This window comes from Miscanthus floridulus, chromosome 18 (genome assembly GCF_019320115.1).
Source record: "Miscanthus floridulus cultivar M001 chromosome 18, ASM1932011v1, whole genome shotgun sequence".
NCBI classification, from domain to species: Eukaryota; Viridiplantae; Streptophyta; class Magnoliopsida; order Poales; family Poaceae; genus Miscanthus; species Miscanthus floridulus.
In genome coordinates, this window is record NC_089597.1 from 82,488,645 (window position 1) to 82,511,723 (window position 23,079).

General features: G+C 51.5%; 2 pseudogenes; one reads left to right on the plus strand and one right to left on the minus strand.

Annotated features, from left to right (window-relative positions):
* Positions 1-13,420: 13,420 nt before the first annotated feature.
* Positions 13,421-17,029, minus strand: LOC136521201 (receptor-like protein kinase 5; annotated as a pseudogene).
* Positions 17,030-18,062: 1,033 nt separating this feature from the next.
* LOC136524098 (cytochrome P450 76M5-like) lies at positions 18,063-19,240 on the plus strand (annotated as a pseudogene).
* Positions 19,241-23,079: the final 3,839 nt, after the last annotated feature.

The following is a 23,079-nucleotide window of genomic DNA, read 5'->3' on the forward strand; positions in this document are numbered from 1 at the left end:
TGATAGCGGCCCAACGTGGGACACCTAGGCGCGCGCTGATGTTTTTGCAAATGAGTCCCCATTCTTTTTCCTATTTGCAAAGTTAACCCAAGCACTATTTTAACGAGTCATTGGCTTTGCATCTAGGGCCCTACCTCTATTTGAATTCACACTTTACAAAGTTCCTAGCTGAACGAATAGGGCTCGTGGCCTTGCTAGCCAAACGCCGGTGAGCACAGACCCCTTCGGCACCCACCAGCACCCCATGAGACTCTACGTGCAATGCGCAATAGATTGAGGTAACAAACGCCAATAATGACGCATCACGCTGGCGTGGCCACACGCCGTGGTGGGGTCTGGCCACGGTAGCCCGACGCTGGTGAAACCACCTAACCGTATGCCTCTACTGCTACTCGGCAACCATCTACAGGCTAAGAGTAACCACCTTGAAGCCCTAATTGAATCACTACTGCACCCAACCGAGCTGGCCACAGGAACGACATCTAAGCCAGCTCGCCAATGGCTGCCAACGCGCTCTGGGCTACCTAGCCACTAACTGGCTCAACCGCCCATCCTAGGAGCAAGAGGGCCTCACCAAAGGTGTGGCAGATGGGCTGGGCGAAGTCACGAGGAATGGCAATGGACTGACCATGTGCGCGAGGTTGCTCTGGTTCACATCGGCCACGGCGAAGACGTTCTCGACGCCCTGCTACTCTATCGGTGGAGCCACTGCATGGGCAAGGCGAATGAGTTAAGAAGAGGCAACAACCCTGTCCGATTGAGACAATAGAGCAATGAGCATCGCTCTGACCGAGCGCTCGCCTCATCGGCCATGGCGGACCACCGAGGGGAAAATCTCCCCATTACCTCACCGTAGGAAGGAAGCCCGGCGAGATCACTCAAATTGGAAGCTAACTACTCTAGCTCGTAGTGTGCACGGTTAGTTGGAAAGTTGTGGAGCATGCGAGGCTAATTTGTAGGGGCGACGCCTATGGACTTATGGTGGCCGGCGACGGCTAAACTTAAATTGACGCCCCTCCCTTGTAACACCGCAACAGTGGCTGGTTAGGCATGACACTGTCCTCCCACTCAACCACCAAATGTGCACGGTAACACGAATGGGGCTAGCTAATTGGTTTGGCTTTGCCATGGCTCAGCTAGTTAATGACCTTCTAGGCGACATGACGGGAACCTTTGGCGTGGCCTCACACGCAAGCGTGAGAACAAGGCAAGCAGGGCAAGCCCACGCGCGCGCACAGCCGAACATCAACAGGAGTAGTAGTTGTGTGGTAGCACCAGACCATGCGCAGTGCAAGCGATGCGACACGACGGTAAGCAGCAGCCTCAGGCGGATGTGATAGGAAGGGGTAGAGTAGGTAGGCCTACCGGGCCTAGCGTGTGTGCATGCCGTGTGCCAGAGCATAGCAGGAGGAGGCCGTGGATGGCCGCGCAGAGCCAAATGTGTGGTGTGCACGCAAGCACAATGGGCGACTGACGCGGCAATGCCAAGAACCAGGAAGTGACCGCGCCCAGGCGCTGGCAGTGCTCAACATGTGACTTGCATGCTTTTTAAAGCTGTTACAACAACCAATTCGATGATCTAAAAGCCAAACTAGTTGTTCTACCCTCAAGCAGGTACATAGGGCTACCAAACTAAGCCAAGGCACCTTGCCACTTCTTAACCCGATCGTTCTACAAAAATTGCCAAACATGGCTTCGTCGACCCATTTTCAAACTTACGCGAAACGACTAAGCTTCAAACAGTTTTGCGTTGAATCCCTTTTCCAAGCTACTTGGTACACTAGCTAGCGAACCCCATCCTCGACCGCATGTATTTTATCATCGCCTACGAAGTTCGTACTATGAACTTCATCAAAGTTTCGCATAAGCGTTCTATAGCATTTTTGTTCGATAAAAATTCATTCAGAATACTAAACGATATAATGCAACATGAAATGTAACATTTGTTTCTTGTTTTAGATGAACGTTTCCAATGTCATACGTTGATTTATACCCTATATTACACCCATGTACAAACAAGTATGATGCTAATGCAGTGTTTTAGCAAAAACTATACAATGTAACACCGAGGGTGTTACAAATCTACCCCCTCTAAAACAAAATCTTGACCCGAGATTTCATGTGCCTAGTGTGAGAAGAAGATAGGAGTACATTTCACCGTAACAACTAACTATCAGGACCAAAGAGAAGGTGGGGGTAATGCTTCAATAGGTAACTCTCTTGTTCCCATGTGGCCTCATCCTCTGAATGGTTTTGCCATTGCACTTTGTAGAACTTTACCACACTGTTCCTGGTCACTCTTTCTTTAACATCCAGGACTTTGACAGGGTGCTCAACATAAGTCAAATCAGGCTGGAGGGGAAGCCCTTCAATTTCCACAGCTTCATCAGGCACCCGCAAACATTTCTTCAACCATGAGACATGAAACACATCATGTACCGCAGACAAGATATCGGGGAGCTAGAGTCGATACGCCACTAGGCCACACTGTGCCAAAATCTTGTAGGGAACCACATATCGGGGAGCTAGCTTGCCATGGATACCAAACCGATGCACCCCTCTCATAGGAGACACCTTGAGATACACATATTCTCCAACTCCAAACTATAAAAGCCTTCTTCGCTTGTCCACATAAGACTTCTGTTAGCTCTGAGCTGCCTTCAAGTGACTCCGAATAATGGTGAGTTGTTCTTGAGCATCTTTGATGAATTCTAGACCAAAGTAACCACGATCATCCACTTCAACCTAGTTAAGCAATGTCCTACACTTCTTGCCATATAGAGCTTCAAACGATGCCATGAGAATGCTCTCTTGGTAGCTATTATTGTAAGAAAATTCAGCTAATTTTAGGCATTCATCCCACTTCTGAGGAAAAGAAATGACACAAGCTCTCAACATATCCTCGAGCACCTGGTTCACCCTTTTAGTTTGACCATTTGTCTGAGGATGATATGTAGAACTTCTGAGGAGATGAGTACCAAGGCATTATTGTAGTTGCTCCTAGAAATGGGAGACAAAAACTGACCCTCTATCGGAGATGATAGTAAGGGGGACTCCGTGTAAGGTCATAATCCGATCAAAATATATCTCCGCATACTTCTTGGCTGTATATTTGGTGTCCACTAGGATGAAATGAGCCGACTTAGTGAGACGGTCCACAATGACTCAAATAGAATCATAGCCCTTGGATGTGCAAGGCAAACCCACTACAAAATCCATGGAAATATCTTCCCACTTCCAAACTAGAATGGGCAAGGGCTACAAATATCCCAGAGTATGCATATGATCTGCTTTAACCCTACCACAAGTGTCGCACTCCGTGACATGCCAAGTGATGTCCTGCTTCATGTTGGACCACTAGTACAAATGACGTAGATCATGATACATCTTGTTGCTACTAGGATGAATAGATAGCTTTGAATGGTGAGCTTCATTCAAAATCTTTCTTCTCAGCTCCTCATTGGATGGAACCACCAGTCTATCCTTATATCTCACTACTCACTGCCGATCAACACTAAAGTGGGGGCCACGCCCTTCGACAATCAATTTTTCTGATGTGGGGAATTTCTTCGGGGTCTTCCCTTTGCTCCCAAATAATCTGCTCCAGCAATTCTAAGATCAATGCAATGTGAGCCAACACCTCTATGTGGTTGAGAGACAAAGGTGTTTCCTCAACCTGGTGTGACTTTTGGCTCAAAGCATCAGCCACTACATTGGCCTTTCCTGGGTGATAATGGACTTCCAAGTTGTAATCCTTTATCAATTCTAACCATCTCCTTTGCCTCATATTCAGCTCAGACTGAGTGAAAATATACTTGAGGCTCTTGTGATCCGTAAAGATATGCACTTTGTTGCCAAACAGATAGTGCCTCCAAATCTTCAGAGCGTGGACCACAGCAACCAGCTCTAAGTCATGGGTGGGGTAATTTACCTCGTGCTTTTTCAGTTGGCGCGAAGAATAAGCTATCACACGCCCATCTTGCATAAGCACACACTGCAGCCCCATCTTCGAGGCATCACAAAATACATCAAAGGGTCGGTCAATATATGGTTGGGCCAACACAGGGGCAGTGGTCAGAAATGTCTTTAGAGCTTGGAAGGCTTCTTCATAGGCTGGGCTCCAATCAAACTGAGCTTCTTTTTGGAGCAGCTTGGTCATTGGCTAGGCTATCTTGGAGAAATCCGGGATGAAACGCCGATAGTACCTAGCGAGACCAAGGAACTGATGAATCGGAAGCACAGACTTGGAGACTTCCAATCCAACACATCTTGCACCTTGCTGGGACCTACCAAAACGCCGTCAGGTGTCAACACATGCCCCAAAAACTGCACTCGATCTAACCAAAATTCGCACTTGCCGAATTTAGCATATAGCTTGTGCTCCCTTAGTCAAGCCAATACTATCTGAAGGTGTTGGGCATGCTCTTCATCATTCTTGGAATATATCAAGATATGATCAATGAATACTATCACAAACTTGTCCAACTCTGGCATAAAGACTGAATTCATCAGGTACATGAAGAAGGCAGGAGCATTGGTAAGACCAAAAGACATCATTAGGTACTCATATAGCCCATACCTAGTAGAAAAAGTTGTCTTTGGTACATCATGTGGTCTGATCTTGATCTGATGATAGCCTAATCGGAGGTCAATCTTCGAGAACACCTTGGCACTAGCTAGCTGATCGAACAAAGTATCTATGTGGGGTAAGGGATACTTGTTCTTAACTGTTACCGTATTAAGAGGGCGGTAATCCACACACATCCGTAGAGTGCCATCCTTCTTCTTCACAAACATGGTTGGGCAACCCCATGGAGAAGAACTAGGATGGATGAAACCCTTTTCCATCAAATCTTCTAGTTGCTTCTTCATCTCAGCCAATTCCCTTGTAGCCATGTGGTACGGGCGTCTGGAGATAGGGGCAGTACCAGGCTCTAGCTCAATGGAGAATTCTACCTCTCTGTCCGGTGGCAACCCAAGAAGATCTTTAGGAAAACATCTAGGAACTCACGTACCACAGGGATGGGGATAAGATCAGGAGAGGCTTCAGCATGGGTAGCAATAGGTAAGACTGGGTCTGAGGGTACAAGCAGAGACATCCTATCCTCAGAAGAAGGAAGCCATAACTCGACACTTCTCCGCTTCAAATCCAAAACTACCCCATACACCCACAACCAATTCATTCCAAGAATAGCATCAATGCCTTGCCCAGGCATTACTATGAATTGTAGGCGATAAGTGTGGGTGGCTAATACCAAGCTTACGGTGTCTGTTCAGGTGTAGATGAACATTTGCGAACCCGCAGTATGGATGCTATAGGCATACGGTATAGCCATAAGTGGTAAGTTATGCCGGTCTACAAACCCCATGCTCATAAAGGAATGTGATGCACCGGAATCGAACAACACATAAGCTGGATGGGAATCGATTGTAAACATACCAGCCATCATTGGTCCCTACTACAATACCTGCTCTGCATCTATGAAATGTATCTGTCCAGATCTGCTGGGCACTTTCTTCTTGACCACGGTCCTCCTGACTAGTCTAGAGTTCGCCGATGGTTGAGCAGACTGAGCTGGCTGGTTCTAGGGACACGCTCGGGCATAGTGGCCATCTTTGCCACATTTGAAGCAAGCGCCCGGCTTGTTTCCAAACCCTTGGTGAGGTGGGACCTGCTGTCCCTGAGGCTGCTGGGGCTGCACCTGCTACACGGGAGCATGGTACTGTGTGGAAGAAGTCTGAGAAGTTTGCTGGGGCTACCGAAACGAAGGCCCGACTGATGATTGATAGGGCCCCCACCGAACAACCTATACCTTCTGAGTATGAGGGTGGCTAGAAGACCCCGCAGCCACCTACTTCCTCTTCCACTTTGCCTGGGAATCCCACTACAAGCCCTCCATGGTGATGGTAGCGTTCATCATTGCCCCAAAAGTCTGATAGTTCACAGTGTACAGCTTCTCCTGAAGGATATAACAGACGCCACAAAAGAAGTGGTCCTTCTTCTTCTCATCAGTGTACACATGAATGCCAGCATATTGGGACAAGTGATTGAACTTATTCACATAGTCCATCACTGTCATACTCCCCTGTCGTAGCTCTAGGAACTCAGTCAGCTTCCGGTTGATGACACCAGTAGGAATATAGAACTCTCTGAATGTTGTGGTGAACACCTGCCAGGTAGCCGAATGATCTGGCTGCTTAATGGCATGGAAGGTATCACACCATGCACTTGCGGACCCCAATAGTTGTTGGACTACAAAGCGCACTTTCTGCTCATTGGCCACATTGAGCAACAGAAACTTCTGCTCTAGAATGTGAAGCTAGTGCTCTGCATCCAGGGGCTCATCTATCAGTGTGAAAGTGGGTGGGTGGGTCTTGAGGAAATCCTGGTAAGAGGAGGGTCCCTCAGGACAGCAAGCACCACCCCCGTTCCCACCATTACCTCCGTAGCCACCGCGGGCGAAGCCAGCGATAGCTTGTGCCATTAGCTCCATGGCACGGGCCGACTCTCGGCGAGCAGCCATCAGTTTTGCCATCATCTCAGCATGAGTCATCAGAGGCGGCGGTGGCGAAGGAGAAGGAGCTAGAAGTGGAGCCCCATGGCTCTCCTCGTTGTGCTCATTGGCCTGGCCACTCTTGCCTTAGCCTTCGCCAAGACTGTGAGCCGCCCCAGCACTGGTGCTCCCACGTCCGGACCTTAGATTCATCTATAAGTGATTGGAGCCATCCATTTAGAACAACCTTCCCAATTGGAAGCAAGGGATTAGAAAAATGACAGCACATTTAATTAAAGCATTCTTTTAATTAATCCTATCACTTTACTAATCCATTTATACGTGTAGGGGGGATTTTTGTTTAAGCAAAATGCTATTATCATGATGCATGTATTGTCCTATACGTTCACTCAAGCCAAAATATAGCGGCATTCACAAAAAATTTTGGCACATCGCACACTCACTTTCTGTATGCTAGACGATTTCTTACGCAACGTAAGTCAGTGTACCTATAGAAAATTGATTAGATAAAACTAGTGCCGCTATCCTAGATAGACCATATTGCTAGGGCTTATACTTATTTACATAATGTAATCGCATCCTACTTTTCGTAAAACTTTTGTTGGTCAAATTTTTAGGTTTTGAAAAAGGTGATGAAACTCGTAACCATTATTGGCTCTGGTACCATCTGTGGTAGAACCATCCGTAATAACACGCTTACGGAGGTGCTCGTCTTCCACCAGACACAAAGCACCCCGAAAGCAAGTTACAGCAGTGGTATCCATCGGGCACACACCAAGGGAGAATCCGAAAGATCCACATTTCTCCCAGGGATCCAATAATGAGAACGAGTTATAATACCGGTCCATTTCATACATTAGAGTTTCTTAGAAATTACATTATTACATTACCAAATGTTAGAGTGCGGAAGGATAAACAACAGAATTTAAAATAAACATCTAGCGATAAGAACGAGGATCCGTCTGAGCCCACCAGCAGAATCCTCCACACAAAGGTACTTCTCATGCATCACCTGCAATCGGGGTAAATAAACCCTAAGTACACAATGTACTCGCAAGACTTATCCGACTAGTGGGAATAATATCTCGACTCCAAGGAATATGATAAGCTTTATGGTTTGCTGGTTTTCTTTTGGCAGAAAGCAATACTATTAGTGAGTCCTTAGTTATGATATTATTAATAGCCATATTAATTTATTATTTATCTATTCTATGTAAGCACCTATTCTACTTTCAAGCAAGAGTTGAGCAATCAGTTCCCTTTCATTATCTTCCATCTTTCAGTTCTTACTACGGTGCTAGACCCAAAAACAAGTCGTACTGGATTGCCCAGCGATTCACAAATCAGTGCCCCCAGCTGGGTACCCCAAAAACACACACCCTGCTTGTACCCTAGGCACAAGTAGGACTAACCCATCACCCTTTTGTCTTGGGTGTCCAGGTCCCCGTCCAAACATGGACTCGAAGCCCCCACTCCTGAGTCCCGGACTCAGTGCGGTGCAAGGACCTCCACCATTCCCGCCTCCAATCAATCGGTCTAGAAAGAGCCGGATCCACGACAAGAGAGCAACGAGTCTTTCCTACACCCAAACCCAAGTATGTGCTCGGGATAATAGATCTGTGACTTGCCTCGAGACTTAGGCAACGACCGGTCCTTAATTGATACAGACAGGGAAAAAGTGTAACCGAGCTATGCCCTGTTGGCCGTAGGACACAACCCCTTACACCCACCAGTACCCAACCATATCCTTGCCCAGTCACCATTTTTTCTTTCCACCATTTTATGATAAGTGATCATATTTATCACCTATTTGTGAGTAACGGCAGGTTACTCATGCTACCGATATCCAGAACATAGCAACTACTCGACCTTTACTAGTAGGACTCATGGGTAGATATGTTTATGCATGTAGTTTCCATAAAATGCCTGTAACTTAAATGCACATCATATATATATTTAGTGATCATAAAATAGGGGTTATGCACCGGGGCCTGCCTTGGGTAGGCGACGGGTTAGCAAAGGCAGCACCAAAAGGCTCCGGGGCTCCCTCCTGCACGAGGATCTCTTCCTCATACTCCTCGATGACTTCCTCATACTCCTGTTCATCGACGGGCACGAACTCTACCAACTTGTGATCTACATGCATGAAATGATGATGCAATACTTAGTAATATAGCAACAGCAACTCTTAAAATAAAAGTACATCTGTCTAACTACTGAGCTAGTGCTACCAACCATGGTACTAAGTTACATATTGTTACCAATAACAAGTATAAAGTATGGCATACACTATTGTAGCAACTACAGGTATTCTTACTCCTAATGCTGATTTATGCTATATACGATAAAGCAAGGATAATAGCTACTCTATTTATCAACTTACTCTAAGGCTACAAAATTTACATCAAGTACATAATAATCTAGCGAGCCTACTATAAAATTTTCATAGCTATAGCTATCACCAATTTACCACAAAAATTCCTACAATTATTAATCAACATAATACTAAGCTCTTTACTTTGAATTTATGAACCTACCATTGTCATAGCTAACTATAATCTAACTACACTAACAAGTAGATGGTATTTTTGTGAACCTAACAAACTTGATTTCACTATTTTTGGACATCTACAAGATTTACTATAATTTATTAAAGTTCGGCTAGAAACTATATTGAATAAACATTTGTAAATCGCCGGAAAATTGGAAAACGAATTCACCGCGTGGCCCAACTCGCAACGTGGCTCGGCCCACCACAGCGACCCGTGTGCACGCGCTAGTGTGGGCCCACGCGATGGCCCATTCTTGCGATAACGGCCCAATGTGGGAGACCCACGCGTGCGCCGGTGTTTTTGCAAACGAGTCCCCGTTCTTATTCCTATTTGGGAAGTTAACCTGAGCACTATTTGAACGAGTCACTGGATTCACATCTAGGACCCTGCCTCTATTCGAATTCATGCTTTACAAAGTCCCTGGCCGGATGAACAGGGGCCACGGCCTTGCCGGCCAAACACCGGCAAGCACAGACCTCTTCGGCACCCACCAGCACCCCCATGAGCCTCTATGTGCCATGCACAACAGATTGAGGTAACAAACACCAAGAATGGAGCATCACGTAGGCATGGCCACATGCCACGGCAGGGTCTGGCCGTGGTAGCCCGACGCTGGTGAAACCACCTAACCGTACACCTCTACTGCTACTCGGCAACCATCTACAGGCTAAGAGTAACCACCTTGAAGCCCTAATTGAATCACTACTGCGCCCAACCGAGCTAGCCATAGGAACGGCATCTAAGCTAGCTCACCGGTGGTCGCCAACGCGCTCCGAGCTACCTAGCCACTAACTAGCTCAATTGCCCATCCTAGGAGCAAGAGGGCCTCACAAGAGATGTGGTGGATGGGCTGGGCGAAGTCATGAGGAACATCAATGGGCTGGCCACGTGCGCGAGGTTGCTCCGGTTCACGCTAGCCACGGTGAAGGCGTTCCCGATGCCCTGTTGCTCTGTCAGTGGAGCCACTGCATGGGCGAGGTGAACAAGTTAAGAAGAGGCAATAGCCCTACCTGATTGAGACAATAGAGCAATGAGCATCGCCCCGGCTGAGCGCTCACCTCGCCGGCCATGGCGGACCGCCAAGGGGGAAAATCTCCCCATTACCTCACCGTAGGAAGGAAGCCCAGTGAGATGACTCAAATTGGAAGCTAACTACTCTAGCTCATAGTGTGCATGGTTAATTGGAAAGTTGTGGAGTATGCGAGGCCAATTTGCAGGGGCGACACCTACAAACTTATGGTGGCCGGCGACGGCAAAACTTAAATTGACGCCCCTCCCTTGTACCATCGCAATAGTGGCCGGTTAGGCACGACGTTGTCCTCCCACTCGACCACCAAACGTGCATGGTAACACAGATGGGACTAGCTCAGTGGTTTGGCTTTGGCGCGGCTCAGCCGACTGGTGACCTTCCAGGTGACGTGATGGCAACCTTTGGTGTGGCCTCGCGCGCAAGCATGAGAACGAGGCAAGCAGGGTAAGCCCACGCGTGCGCACAACCAAACATCAACGGGAGCAGTAGCTATGCGGCAGCGCCGGACAGCGTGCAGTGCAAGCGACACGACATGACAGCGAGCAGCAGCCTCAGACGGATGCGATAGGAAGGGGCAGAGCAGGCAGGCCTGCCGGGCCTAGCGCGCGCGTGCCGTGTGCTAGAGCGCGGCAGCAGGAGGCCGTGGACAGCCGTGCAGAGCCAAACACGCGGTGTGCGCACAGGCACGATGGGTGGCCGACACGACAATGCCGAGAGCTAGGCGGTGACCACGCCCAAGCGCTGGTAGTGCTCAACACGTGACTTGCATGCTTTTTAAAGCTGCTACAACAACCAAGTTGTTCTGCTGTTGTGTGCCAGTGAACTGATCGATCTCCCTATTGGGAGATAGCGCATCTCCTTTTATATATGAAGGGGATGGCCTTACAAGTGAGAGAGGGAGAGTATACATATGCTAAGTCTTGTTGCCCACGCCGCTGGGTATAAGATGATTGTAGGTGCCCATAACACTGTTAATGTCAGATGCATGTGGGAGGTCACGTCGTCTTCTTCTGGTATGGCAAACGTCGGTGACTGCCATATTGTTGATGCCTAGAGGCATGCAAGGGGTTTTACCGTGTTTATCCGGTATGGCAGTTATTGCGGGCGCCCACAACACTGTAGGGCAAACGTCGGTGCCCACAACACTATTTTGACATGCCTGGAAGGTTGCAGGGCACTCTTCCTGGCATGTCCGATCGATACTATCCTGTAGGTGTACAGGGCATGGTCCTCGATCTTACGGTTGACTTGAGTGCCCTACCTTACTTGCTTCGTACGTTTCCTGGTCCTTACCGAGCGGGCGTCCCCGATCGGTTGGTCCTAGTCGGCTCTGATTGCGCCAATCGGAGAGGAGCTGTAAGCAGGCGTTCGGTGCATCCCCGGTTAGAGACGCGGGTTGGAGTCGGAAGTGGTGTTTGGCCAGGCCTTCCGGTCGGAGAGGCTGTTTGGAGGCGGACCGGGGTCAGAAGCGAGCATTGTTCCTCCTTAGCGAGGCCTTCCGGTCGGAGAGGCGACTGGAGTCGGAAGTGGGCGCCGTTCCTCTTTGGCCAGGCCTTTCGATCGGAGATTGGATCGCCCTTCTGGCCCTGTCGTTTAGGTATTTGGGCCGGCCCATGAGTTTGCGCGTCGTTCACAAGGTCGTCTACAGGGCCGAGCCTTTGTTGGGAAGCCGGTTCAAAAGGGACCCCGGGTTTATGAACCCGACAGAATGCAAAATTGTAAGTCTTTACCTGCTCCCATAGTCAAGGGCGATAGATATGGGGAATTTCAATGTCCGAGGAACCAATATGAGATCGATCCAATGAAAGCGGTTCCATATAGTTTAGTTGTCGAAAGTTTACAGTATGCTCAAGTGTGTACTCGTCCTGACTTAGCATTTGTTATCGGGTTACTTGGTAGATATTAGAGTAATTCAGGAATAGAACACTAGATATTAGTAAAGAAAGTTTTGCGTTACCTACAAGGTACAAAGGTCTCATGCTAACGTACAGAAGATCTGATTCCCTGCAAATAGAGGGGTATACAGATTCTGATTATGCGGGAGATGACAGAAAGTCCACATCATGATACATATTCACTCTCGCAGGAGGAGCTATATCGTGGAAAAGCTCAAAGCAAACTGTCACTACATCGTCCACAATGTATGCCGAGTTTGTAGCATGTTATAAGGCCACAGGGCAGGTGAATTGGCTGAAGAAATTCATGCCTGGATTGAAAGTGGTAGACGACATACATAAACCACTCAAGTTATACTACGATAATAATCCAGCAGTATATTATACTCACAACAATAAGTCAAGTGGTGCTACCAAACACATTGACATAAAGTATTATGTTCTGAAAGATAAAGTCCGGGATCATATAATTAGTCTTAAACATATAAGAACAGAAAAGATGCTCGCGAATCCGCTTACAAAAGGCATACCACCCAGCGTGTTCAGAGAACACTTAGCCAGCATGGGTTTAAGGAAAAACCTATGATTCCTGGACAATGAGGGCCTAGTTGAGAATATGTTTCAAAATAGAGAGATGTATTATAACTGTTTAATCTAATGGCAACAGACCGTGACGATGAGGCACCCTCTATGCTCTAATCTGTGATGGAATGGGAACAAGATAAAGTAAGCAAGTTAAGTTTAAGTCATAAGGTGAGATCAAGGGGGAGAATGTTAGATTGATCCCACCAGTTTGGCCCAACAACCAATTGGACCTTGATCCGCGCCCTGATCGGGGCGCTCAACCCTAACTATGGTTGGTGGGCCTCTGTCGCACAACGCCATAAAAGGAAGGTGAGGGCCGAGGCATAAGGCACGAGGTTCACCTGAGCCGTCAGACACCCCACATAAATTACAAACCCTAACCGATTTAGAGAGGGGGCACTGCCAGCGACGGAAAGCACCACCACCGGCTTCACCCCACATCTGCACCGCCATCCTGCGACTGCGTCTCCACCACGTCACCGTCGCGCCTTCACCGAGTCACCACCGCACCTCCACCACACACCAGCGATGGCCAGCTTGTCTTCATCGAAAGCGGCCGATAGTTTGCATCTCCACACCTCTCAGTCCTAGTATATGTTATAGGATTTACTATTTATCCTAAATATCAGTTAGATCCGGCTAACCTACTCATAGCCGATCCTATATAACTATCAGTTATTACACGCAGTATTGGTGTTATTACATCCTCTATACTGCACTTGGGCCTTGTTTAGATTGGGGTTAGGAATCAGTATTTGACACTATAGCACTTTCGTTTGTATTTGATAATTATTGTTCAATCATGGCCTAACTAGGCTCAAAAGATTCGTCTCGTATTTTTACAATCAAACTGTGTAATTAGTTATTTTTTATCTATATTTAATACTCTATGTATATGTCCAAAGATTTGATGTGATGGAGAGAGTGAAAAAACTTGCAATCTAAACAAAAAGCCTTTCGTTTGTTCTTGCGCCGATGCGGGCTCGGCCTTCTTCAGCTGCCTGCTCCGCAGAGGCCGGGCTCCTCTGGGAAATTCATTATGGATGAGCTTGTTGCAGCAGGCCAGCAAGGCAGTAACTATATACTGTCCGACTACACCACGTGCACAACGAAGTTGCCGCTGTCCTCGTCGTCGTCGTCGTTCCACCGGCCGGAGTCAGACATGCTCCGCCGCCGGCTGCGTTTCTTCCTCGACTCGAGGAGCGGTGTGCCGCCGCCACCACCGCCACCCTCGTAGCTCACCTGGCACGCCTCTGCCTCTGGGGCGATCTGTTCGCACCGGATGAGATGGTGCATGACCTCTTTCATCGACGGCCGCGTCAGCGGGTTCTCCCCCGTGCAGATGACGCCGAGCGTGAACACCGACAGGATATCCTGCATGTAGGCCGGCTCCCGGATGGCCTCGTCGACGATGTCGTCGAACGGTGCGCCTTTCTGGTACCGTTGCCATGCCAATTCCGCCAGGCAAAGGTCCGCGCCGCTGTCGTTCGCGACCTTGCCGGTTGTAAGCTCTAGCAGGACGACGCCGAAGCTGTAGACGTCCACCTTCTCGTTCACCTTTGGCCTGTACCCGTACTCTGCAGAGTTGCCATTGCCACACATCAATCAGCACTGCAGATGCAAATTCTCAAAGATTGAAAATTGAAATTGAAATGGCTGGCAACTGAAATCCCTGAGCTTCTAACCTGGAGCAATGTACCCGAATGTCCCGCCGATGGCTGACACGGACTGGGGCTCGCCAGACTTGACGAGGATCCGCGCGAGCCCGAAGTCGGCGATCTTGGCCTGGAAGTCCGGGTCCAGCAGGATGTTGCTGGACTTGACGTCGCGGTGCACGATCGGGGGAGCGCAGTCGTGGTGCATGTAGCTGAGCCCCTTGGCCGCGTCGACGGCGATGGCGAGCCTGATCGGCCAGTCCAGAGGCGCTGGAGCGCCCTCCCGGTCTCGGTGGTGCAGCCACCGGTCCAGGCTGCCGTTCTCCATGTACTCGTACACCAGCAGCTTGGCTTCCTGGCTGGAGATGCAGCACAACAGCTTCACGATGTTGTTGTGCCGGATGTTGCCCAGCACCTTCACCTCCGACTCGAACTCCTTGTCCAGCTTCTCCTCGACCTTCCTCGAGTTCCATATCCTCTTCACGGCGACCATCCTGCCGTCGCCGCCGCTGATGCCGCGCTCCTCGTCGTGGCTGGCGTTGCCGTTGCCGAGATGGATCCGGTACACCTTCCCGGACCCGCCGCTGCCGATCACGTTCTCCTCGCGGATGTTGCTGAGCACGTCCGACTCGGAGAAGTTAAGCTGGGTGAACGCCGTCATCTTCCAGTCCGTCACCTCCTGGCTCTCCTTCCGGCGCCGGAAGAGCAGCCACGCAATGCCGACGCTGCCGACGAGGACAATGGCAGCGAGCAACGCGAAGAGGATGATCAGGCCCTTGGAAACCTCGTCGTGGCTCCCCCGGCCTCCGCCTCGGCACGTCAGCCGGTTGCCGAGGAAGCTCTGGTCGTAGGCCGCGATCTGCAGCTGCGCCGGCACCTCGCCGGTGAGCTGGTTTGATGACAGGTTCAGCAAGTTGAACACGTTGCTTATGTCTGACGGGATGCTGCCGGTGAGTTCATTGTCGGACAAGTCAAGCATCGTCAGTGCTGGGAGAAGACCGATGCTCCCCGGCGGTATGGCGCCGGACAGCCGGTTGCCTCTCATGATGAGTGAATTTAGTTTTGCAGCAGCTTGATCGATGTTGGGATGGAGCCAGAGATCCGGTTGCCGGGCACGTACAAGTCAGTAAGCTTGGCGAGCTTGCTCATGTCAGACGGCAGCTCGCCGCCCAGCCGGTTGTTCTCCGCATGGAGCACCATGAGCCCTGGTGCAGACGCCGGGAAGGAGCCGGAGAACATGTTGTTGCCCATCTCAATTCGTGAAATGTTGGGGGATATCTGGTCCGGCAGCGTGCCGGTGAAGCTATTGTTCTGGATCTTCACTAAGGTCAGCTTCGGGAACGACCATATCTTCTCCGGGAAGTCGCCGGAGAAGTTGTTGTTCTGGAGCATCAGGTTGTTCAAAGTGCTGCAGTCCCCGAGTTCTGCGGGGAGCTCGCCTGAGAAGCTGTTGTTGAAGGCGACAATGTCGTAGAGCTTTCCGTTGGCGCAGAGCGACTCTCGCAGCGGGCCAGAGAGGTTGTTGACGGCCACCTCAAGGTTGCCCAGCGGCGAGTGCTTGCCCAGCTCCGGCGGGAGCTCCCCGGAAAGCTGGTTTTGGAACAATCGGATGTCCCAGACCTGTGGTAGCAGCCCGATGCTCGCCGGGATGGTACCGGTGAGCTGGTTTTTGTATAGAAACAGGTAGGTGAGGTTCTTGAGATTGCCGAAGTCTTCCGGTATCTCTCCGGTGAGCTGATTCGACGACAAATCAATCTGAACCAAGTTCAACGCCGTCACGCTGCGCGTCAGCTCGCCAGAGAGGCCATTGTCGAACAGGTAGATGCACTGAAGCTTCTGATGCTGCCACACCCATGCCGGGATCGAGCCGTTGAGCTCGTTCGACGCCAAGGACAGAGTAGTGAGCTCCGTGAGGCTGGAGAAAGCCTCCGGGATCTCCCCGGTGAGGTTCATTTTGTCCATCCAGAGATAGGTGAGGTTGATGAGCTTGGCGAACTCCGCAGGCAAGGGCGCCGGCGCGAACGCGTTGTCGGCCAGCGTGAGCGTCTCGAGACCGGCGAGGTTGCTTATCTCGGCCGCGGGGTACGCGCCCGTGAAGTTGTTGGTGTCGAGCACCAGGGACCTGAGCGCCGGGAACCCCGCCACCGCGGGCGGCACCACTCCGGTGAAGCTGTTGGTGGAGAGGTTGAGGTGCTCAATCGCCGGCGAGAGGCGGTCGATGTCGCGCGGGAGGGGGCCCGAGAACTGGTTGTTGGAGAGGTCGAGGAAGCTGAGCCCCGCGCAGGCGTACAGCGCGGCAGCGGGGAAGGCGCCGGTGAGGTTATTGTAGGAGAGGTCGAGGCGGGTGAGACTCTCGAGCGCGCACACCGATGCCGGGACGGAGCCGGTGAGTTTCAGGCTGGACAGGGTAAGCTCGGTGACGACCCCGCCGCCGCCCGTGGCGCACCTGACGCCGGTCCAGTTGCAGTGGTTGGGGGCGGCGGCTTGGTCCCAGGACCTGAGCTGCGGGGGGCTGCCCCACTCCTTCTTGACGGCGAGCAGCGTGTCGCGGTCGCTGGAGCCGGCGCCGGTGCCGGCGGCCGGCTGGGAGCGGCCCTCGCCGGCGAGGAGGAAGAGGAGTAGGACGAGCAGCAGGGGAAAGCGGCGGCAGCACGTGGTGGGCCCAGACATTTTGTTCTTTTTTTTTCTTCTTGGATGGAAGCTTCCTCGGCTGTGCTGTGATGTGACGAGGTGAGGTGAGGTGAGGTGAGCTGCCGAACAGAGCAGCTGAGATGAGTAGAGGACGGGGAAGCGATTGGAGTGAGGTCACGGGAGTGACGGCTGGCTGGTGTGCGAGTGCGTGCGCGGCTGTTATACGTGTGAAAAGCAAAAGGGTTTGCGAGTCGTTGGTCAGCGTCATCGGTCTCCGGCTACTGTTTGGTGGCCCACCGATGCATAGTTAGGGTCTCTTTGTGCTCTGGCTCCTGTCTGGCTACTATTTATTAGAGCCGTTTTTTTCTTTTCTTCTTTCCTCTTTTACTAACATCATCGGAGTTGAAGAAGCTCGTTTTTTTTTTTTTTTGGCTCCGTGGCTCCAACTCCCATAGGCACTTATTGACCCGTGAACAGTCGACACCCGGCTACAGTGCAGAAGCCGGAGCCCGCTGGAGCCCTGCCAATCTCAGGGTGATAGATGCTAATCTCTCTGTTTGGGCACGCTTGCAGCCAAGGAATTTTACGGGATGTATTTCGTAGAAACCAATTTAATTTCACACAAAAGATTGTAGGAATAAGCTAGAAAAGATTTCGGCATTCTACGCATGGTCTCAGTACCCCATATCCTGATAATTCAAATGTATATCAAAGCACTTTCATGTATGCTATATACTATTGTCATCAATGTACGCTACTATAAAATTTATTTTAGGAGACCATGACTTTTATTTTTAGAAGTATCAGTTTTATCTTACTATCTCTATAAATCATTCTACCACCTCAAATAATTTAGAGACCGCCCCCTTAAATGAATCTTATACTCTTGTAAAGCAAAACATCACTACCTATTTCTATTAAGAGTAAAATACACCGGAGGTACATTAACTTTCGGTGAAGTGTCATCTAGGTCCATAAACTTTGAAACTGCATGTTTGGGTCCATTAACTTTCGTTTTGTGTCATTTAGGTCCATCAACTTTGACTCATGCATTTTTGGTCCATGACCTTTTAAAATGGTTCACTGCAGGTCCACGCATGCATGCACGCACGTTGACTTTTTACGTCGGTGGAGCCATGCCTGCACTCGCCGCCGTCGCTCGTCTGCCGAGCATGCATGTGTGTTTTCCTGCTCGAATCATGACGAAAATGGAAGCTCCGACCCTACCATGGCTCATCTGCAGCGCCGTGGGGGAGGAGAAGGTTCGCGAGCTCGTCCGCTGCCTCAGCCGCCGCGCCGGGCGTGTGGCGCGTGTTGTTCTCGGGAGTGCTCAACCTCGTGTCCAACGTGCTCTTCTCCGAGGACATAGTGGACCTGAGCTCCGACCGCGTGCAGGAGCTGGAGACGCTGGTCAGGAACACCGTGGAGGAAGTCGTGAAGCTGAAGCCCAACCTGTCGGACCTCTTCCCTGCACTCTCCGTGCTCGACTTGCAGGGCCGCCGCCGGCGCACCGCCGAGCACGTCAGGAAGTTCTACGACTTCTTCGACCCTATCATCGGCCGCCGTCTGAGCGCAGGCGACGGCGACAGGAAAAATGATTTCCTGGATGTGTTGCTTCAGCTTCACTCGGCGGATCAACTCAGCCTTGAAACGATCAAATCTTTTCTTTTGGTACGTGAGCAATCAGCTCGCTTGGAATTGATACTCTCAACTAATCAGCCAGGAGCATTTATTTTACTTTTCCATCCACGCGCAGGATCTCTTCGCCGCCGGGACGGACACAAACACGATCTCGGTGGAGTGGACGATAGCCGAGCTGCTCCGGCACCCGACCGTGATGGCCAAGGTCCGTGAAGAGCTGCGGGACGCGCTGGTCTCCAAGCCTCACCCGGACGAGTCGGACATCGACAGGCTGCCGTACCTCTGAGCCGTAGTGATGGAGTACATGCGCCTGCACCCGCCGAGCCCGCTGCTGATGCCGCACGAGGCCATGGCCGACGGCTCGGAGGTGGGCGGCTTCGCGGTGCCCGCCGGCACCAAGGTGATCATCAATCTGTGGGCGATCATGCGCGACCCAGGGGCGTGGCCACGACCCGAGGAGTTCGTGCCGGAGCGGTTTGTGGGTACGGACGTGGACTTCCGTAGCAAGGACGGGCGGCTGGAGTTCATGCCGTTTGGGGCCGGGCGGAGGGAGTGCCTGGGCCTGCCCATGGCGACAAGGGTGGTGACACTGCTCCTGGCCTCTATGCTGCACGCCTTCGAGTGGAGGCTACCCGAGGGGATGCAGCCGGCCGACGTGGACGTCACGGACTGGTTCGGCACGTCGCTTAGCATGGTCACGCCGCTCAAGGCCGTGCAAGCACTAACCCTGTCATGATTCGAGCAGGAAAACACGCATGCATGCCTGGTAGACGAGCGACGGCGGCGAGTGCAGGCATGGCTCCACCGACGTAAAAAGTCAACGTGCGTGCATGCATGCGTGGACCTGCAGTGAACCATTTTAAAAGGTCATGGACCAAAAATGCATGAGTCAAAGTTGATGGACCTAGATGACACAAAACGAAAGTTAATGGACCCAAACATGCAGTTTCAAAGTTGATGGATCTAGATGACACTTCACCGAAAGTTAATGGACCTCCGGTGTATTTTACTCTTCTATTAACATGCAAACTGTCCAACTAGGCAATCCACAGTCACACACAATTAAAAATCCAATAGCACATGCAATTATAATGTCCACGTCAGCAAGTCATATATTTCTTTCAATATGCAAGCTGTCCAACTAGGCAATGCACTATCACATACAATTATAATCCACTAGTCCATATCAGCAATACACATAAGTATTTTGTTTGTCCATGTCATCATACCACGCAATCCACTAATATGCAATTCTCGTAGCAACGCGCGGGATTGTAGGGGACCAATACTAGGGTATCCGAAGAGGATGAGCTAATAACCATCAATAGTGATTCATCTGAGCAGTCAGGAGCGTAACTACAACTCCAACTGACCCCCAGGTACGCAAGCTCTGCCTCACCGGGCCTCTGGGGCGGGTTCCGTCTCACTTGACCTCTGAGGGCTGGCTCCGCCTCTCCCGGCCTCTGGGGCAGATTATGCCTCGCCTGACCTCTAAGGGCTGGCTCTGCCTCGCCTAGCCTCTAGGGGCGGGCTCTGCCTCACCCGACCTCTGAGAGCTGACTCTGCCTTGTTCGACACCAAAGTTGTGGGCTCTGCCTCGCCCGACCTCTGAGGGCTGGCTCTGCCTCGCTCGGCCTCTAGGGGCGGGCTCCGCCTCGCCCGATCTCTGAGGACGGGCTCCGCCTCGCCCGACCTCTAAGGGCTGGCTCCGCCTCGACCAGCCTCTGAGGGCGAGCTCCGCCTCACCTGACCTTGAGGGCTGGCTCCGCCTCGACCGACCTTTGGAGGCGGGCTATGCCTCGCCCGACCCTTGGGTTTGCGCTCCGCCTCGCCCGGCCTCTGGGGGGACTCCGCCTCGACCAACCCTGAGGCCAGGGAATCTGTCTCACTCGATAGAGACCCATACCGCCGCTAAACACTCCAGGTCCAAGCGAGTGGGTCTAGGTCAAAGCTCTGACACCAGGGAGGTGACCGACACGCCCCGATATAACCCATGGCCATGATAGGGCATACCTAGGTATTCACATCAGGAACAACGTCGGGCGTATCAGTGTTGCTCTGCCTAACCCTCGTACGAGCACTGACAGGCGCATTAGTTCACCACGACATCCTCTAGGACAGAGTGGAGTGCCACAATCGGGAGACGACGCCTACGCATGGCGCTAGTGACGGACTAGGCCGTGACATGGAGCTATCACTATTGACGTCTACAGGGTCGTCGGGACCCGCATGAAGGAAAAGAAGGACCTAGCGATCCTGGAGGACTTCTTCTCCTTCTCATCCTCCTCTTTCCCCTACACCGTAACTGGTGCTTTCCCTTGGCCTATAAAAGCAAAAGCATGGCGTCCCATAAAATGGACTCGAATCCATCAAATCCCAAACCGATCAGAACACATAAGCACACAGTCGGGAAGCGACCGAGCTCTTGGCACCCATTCGCTCCTCTCACCAGAGACTTAGGACATGTCCCTCTCTCGATCATTTGTAACCTCTACTATGAACTTTCAGTGCTAGTAGCACGAGCAGCAGCAACGAACTAGAGGTAGGGACATTTTGCCTGAACCAATATAAACCTCGTGTCCTCTTAGGACACCATCCGAGCCAGACGTGCAATATTAGAAATTTACTAGTCGGTGGCAACTCAAAACACCAACAGTTAGCGCGCTAGGTAGGGGCCTTTTGCACGTCCCAACATCCACATCAGACCTCGGATGGCTAGTCACAACCTCAGGGTCCTGGGCGCGCACGTGCGCTTCGAGGACCTAAACTTCATCGTCTTGATGGAGGGAGAGTTGGCAATGGATCCCGTCGCTATCCGACCTCTCCACTCCGCTGGCCTCAATGCGATCATCGAGGCGCTCGAGGAGCTACAGCTGCACGCACCGAACACCCGCACCACCAGAAGCGACCAGCTCCTTAACTTCGACTACGAGAAGTTAGAGCGCCAGCTCGGTGCCTTCCTAGGACCTGACCATCCTAAGAGGACCTATGCCACCTCACCTTCTCATTCACCAACGTCATAGCGTAGCTTGCCGGAGGAGAGCCGCTCTCTCTGGAATACCTCATCTAGAGCGCCTCGATAGCGCTCCCGTTCGGTCTCCGCGACATGATAGAGACCGATGGACACCCTATGGCGCAACGCACGTCTCCATCCCCTATGAACGATGAGTTCATGGGGATGACCAAATATGTCACGGAGACTTTCCATGACCTCCTCGTGGGAGAATTAGAGTCTCCCTCCAGCTCTGACTCTAGCAGGGGGAGCCATCACCCCTCTCGTGAGTGTTTCATGGAGGGTACCCCTGAGGGACACATCGAAAGCATCCATGAGGAAGACGCTACCCCAATGAATGACCTCGATGGCGAGGTTGGGGGGGATGTAGGGGCCCCACCTCGTCTGTGGGTGGAGCAGCTGAAGGCCCAACACCAAGAGCTCGAGGAAGCACGACTTCAGCTCAAGCAAGAACGCACGAAGCTCGATCGAGAGATCGAGCGCCATGGAGATGGTGGGCGTGCACATGCCATGGCCCACGACGTGAACCGGAGGATCATCGATGATGATGAAGCACTCTCATACTTTGCACGGGCAAGCCAGAACATCGCCACTGTGGCGGCCTTGCTCCGGGAGATTCGTACTGCTACTCGAGCATACAGCGGCATAGTAGGTCGAGAGCTCATTATCTCAGCGACGCGAGCTCCACACCAGCTAGCGCACACCCTCGGAGCGACCAGACAAGGATGTGTTAGTCCACCAGGTGCCACAAGGCGATAGGCTATGCACTGTGGTCTCGGTACATGAGTGTCTCGGCCGCAACCATGACGCGCGTGACACCCTCAACGCCCGTAGGCGTGCCCACGACAATCCAAGGGAGGGATCTAGCCACAGCTACCACCCTCATTATGGCGGGTGCTATGACAACGGTGAGGACTGAAGCCCGAGCCTCAGCCTGCTGGGACCTAAGGCCTTGGGCCAACACATCCTCAACGCCGCCTTCCCAGCCATGATATTGAGCACCAACCAACATCCTAAAATAATCTAGGGAAACAAACCTCGAACTATAGCTCAAGGATTATCGGCATGCCTACCAAGCCAGTGGAGCGGATAATGATGATTTCATTATCCGCAACCTTCCATTGTTCCTAGCCGATTCGGTGCGAACATGGTTGGAACACCTTCCGCCCAACAGAATCTAAAGTTGGGCAGACCTGAAAGAGATCTTCATAAGAAACTTCCAGGGCATGTACAAGCATCCTAGGAACCCATGAAATCTCAAAAACTTGCCAACATATGGCTGAAGAAACCATTCGTGGATACATCCGGCGCTTCTCCCAGGCAGTGCAATGATCTGCCCAACGTCGCCGACTGCAGACGTCATAGGAGCCTTCCTGTCTGGGACCACCTGCAAGCCCTTGGTTCACAAGCTAGGATGTAAGGGTCTGCGAACCACCAAGGAGCTCCTCAACATCACCACCAACCACACCTCAGGCGAGGAGGCGGTCAGAATGATCTTCGATCGTCTCAAGGGCAAGGCAAAGCGGGATGAGGACGACGGTGAAGGCTGCCTCCAACCGTCC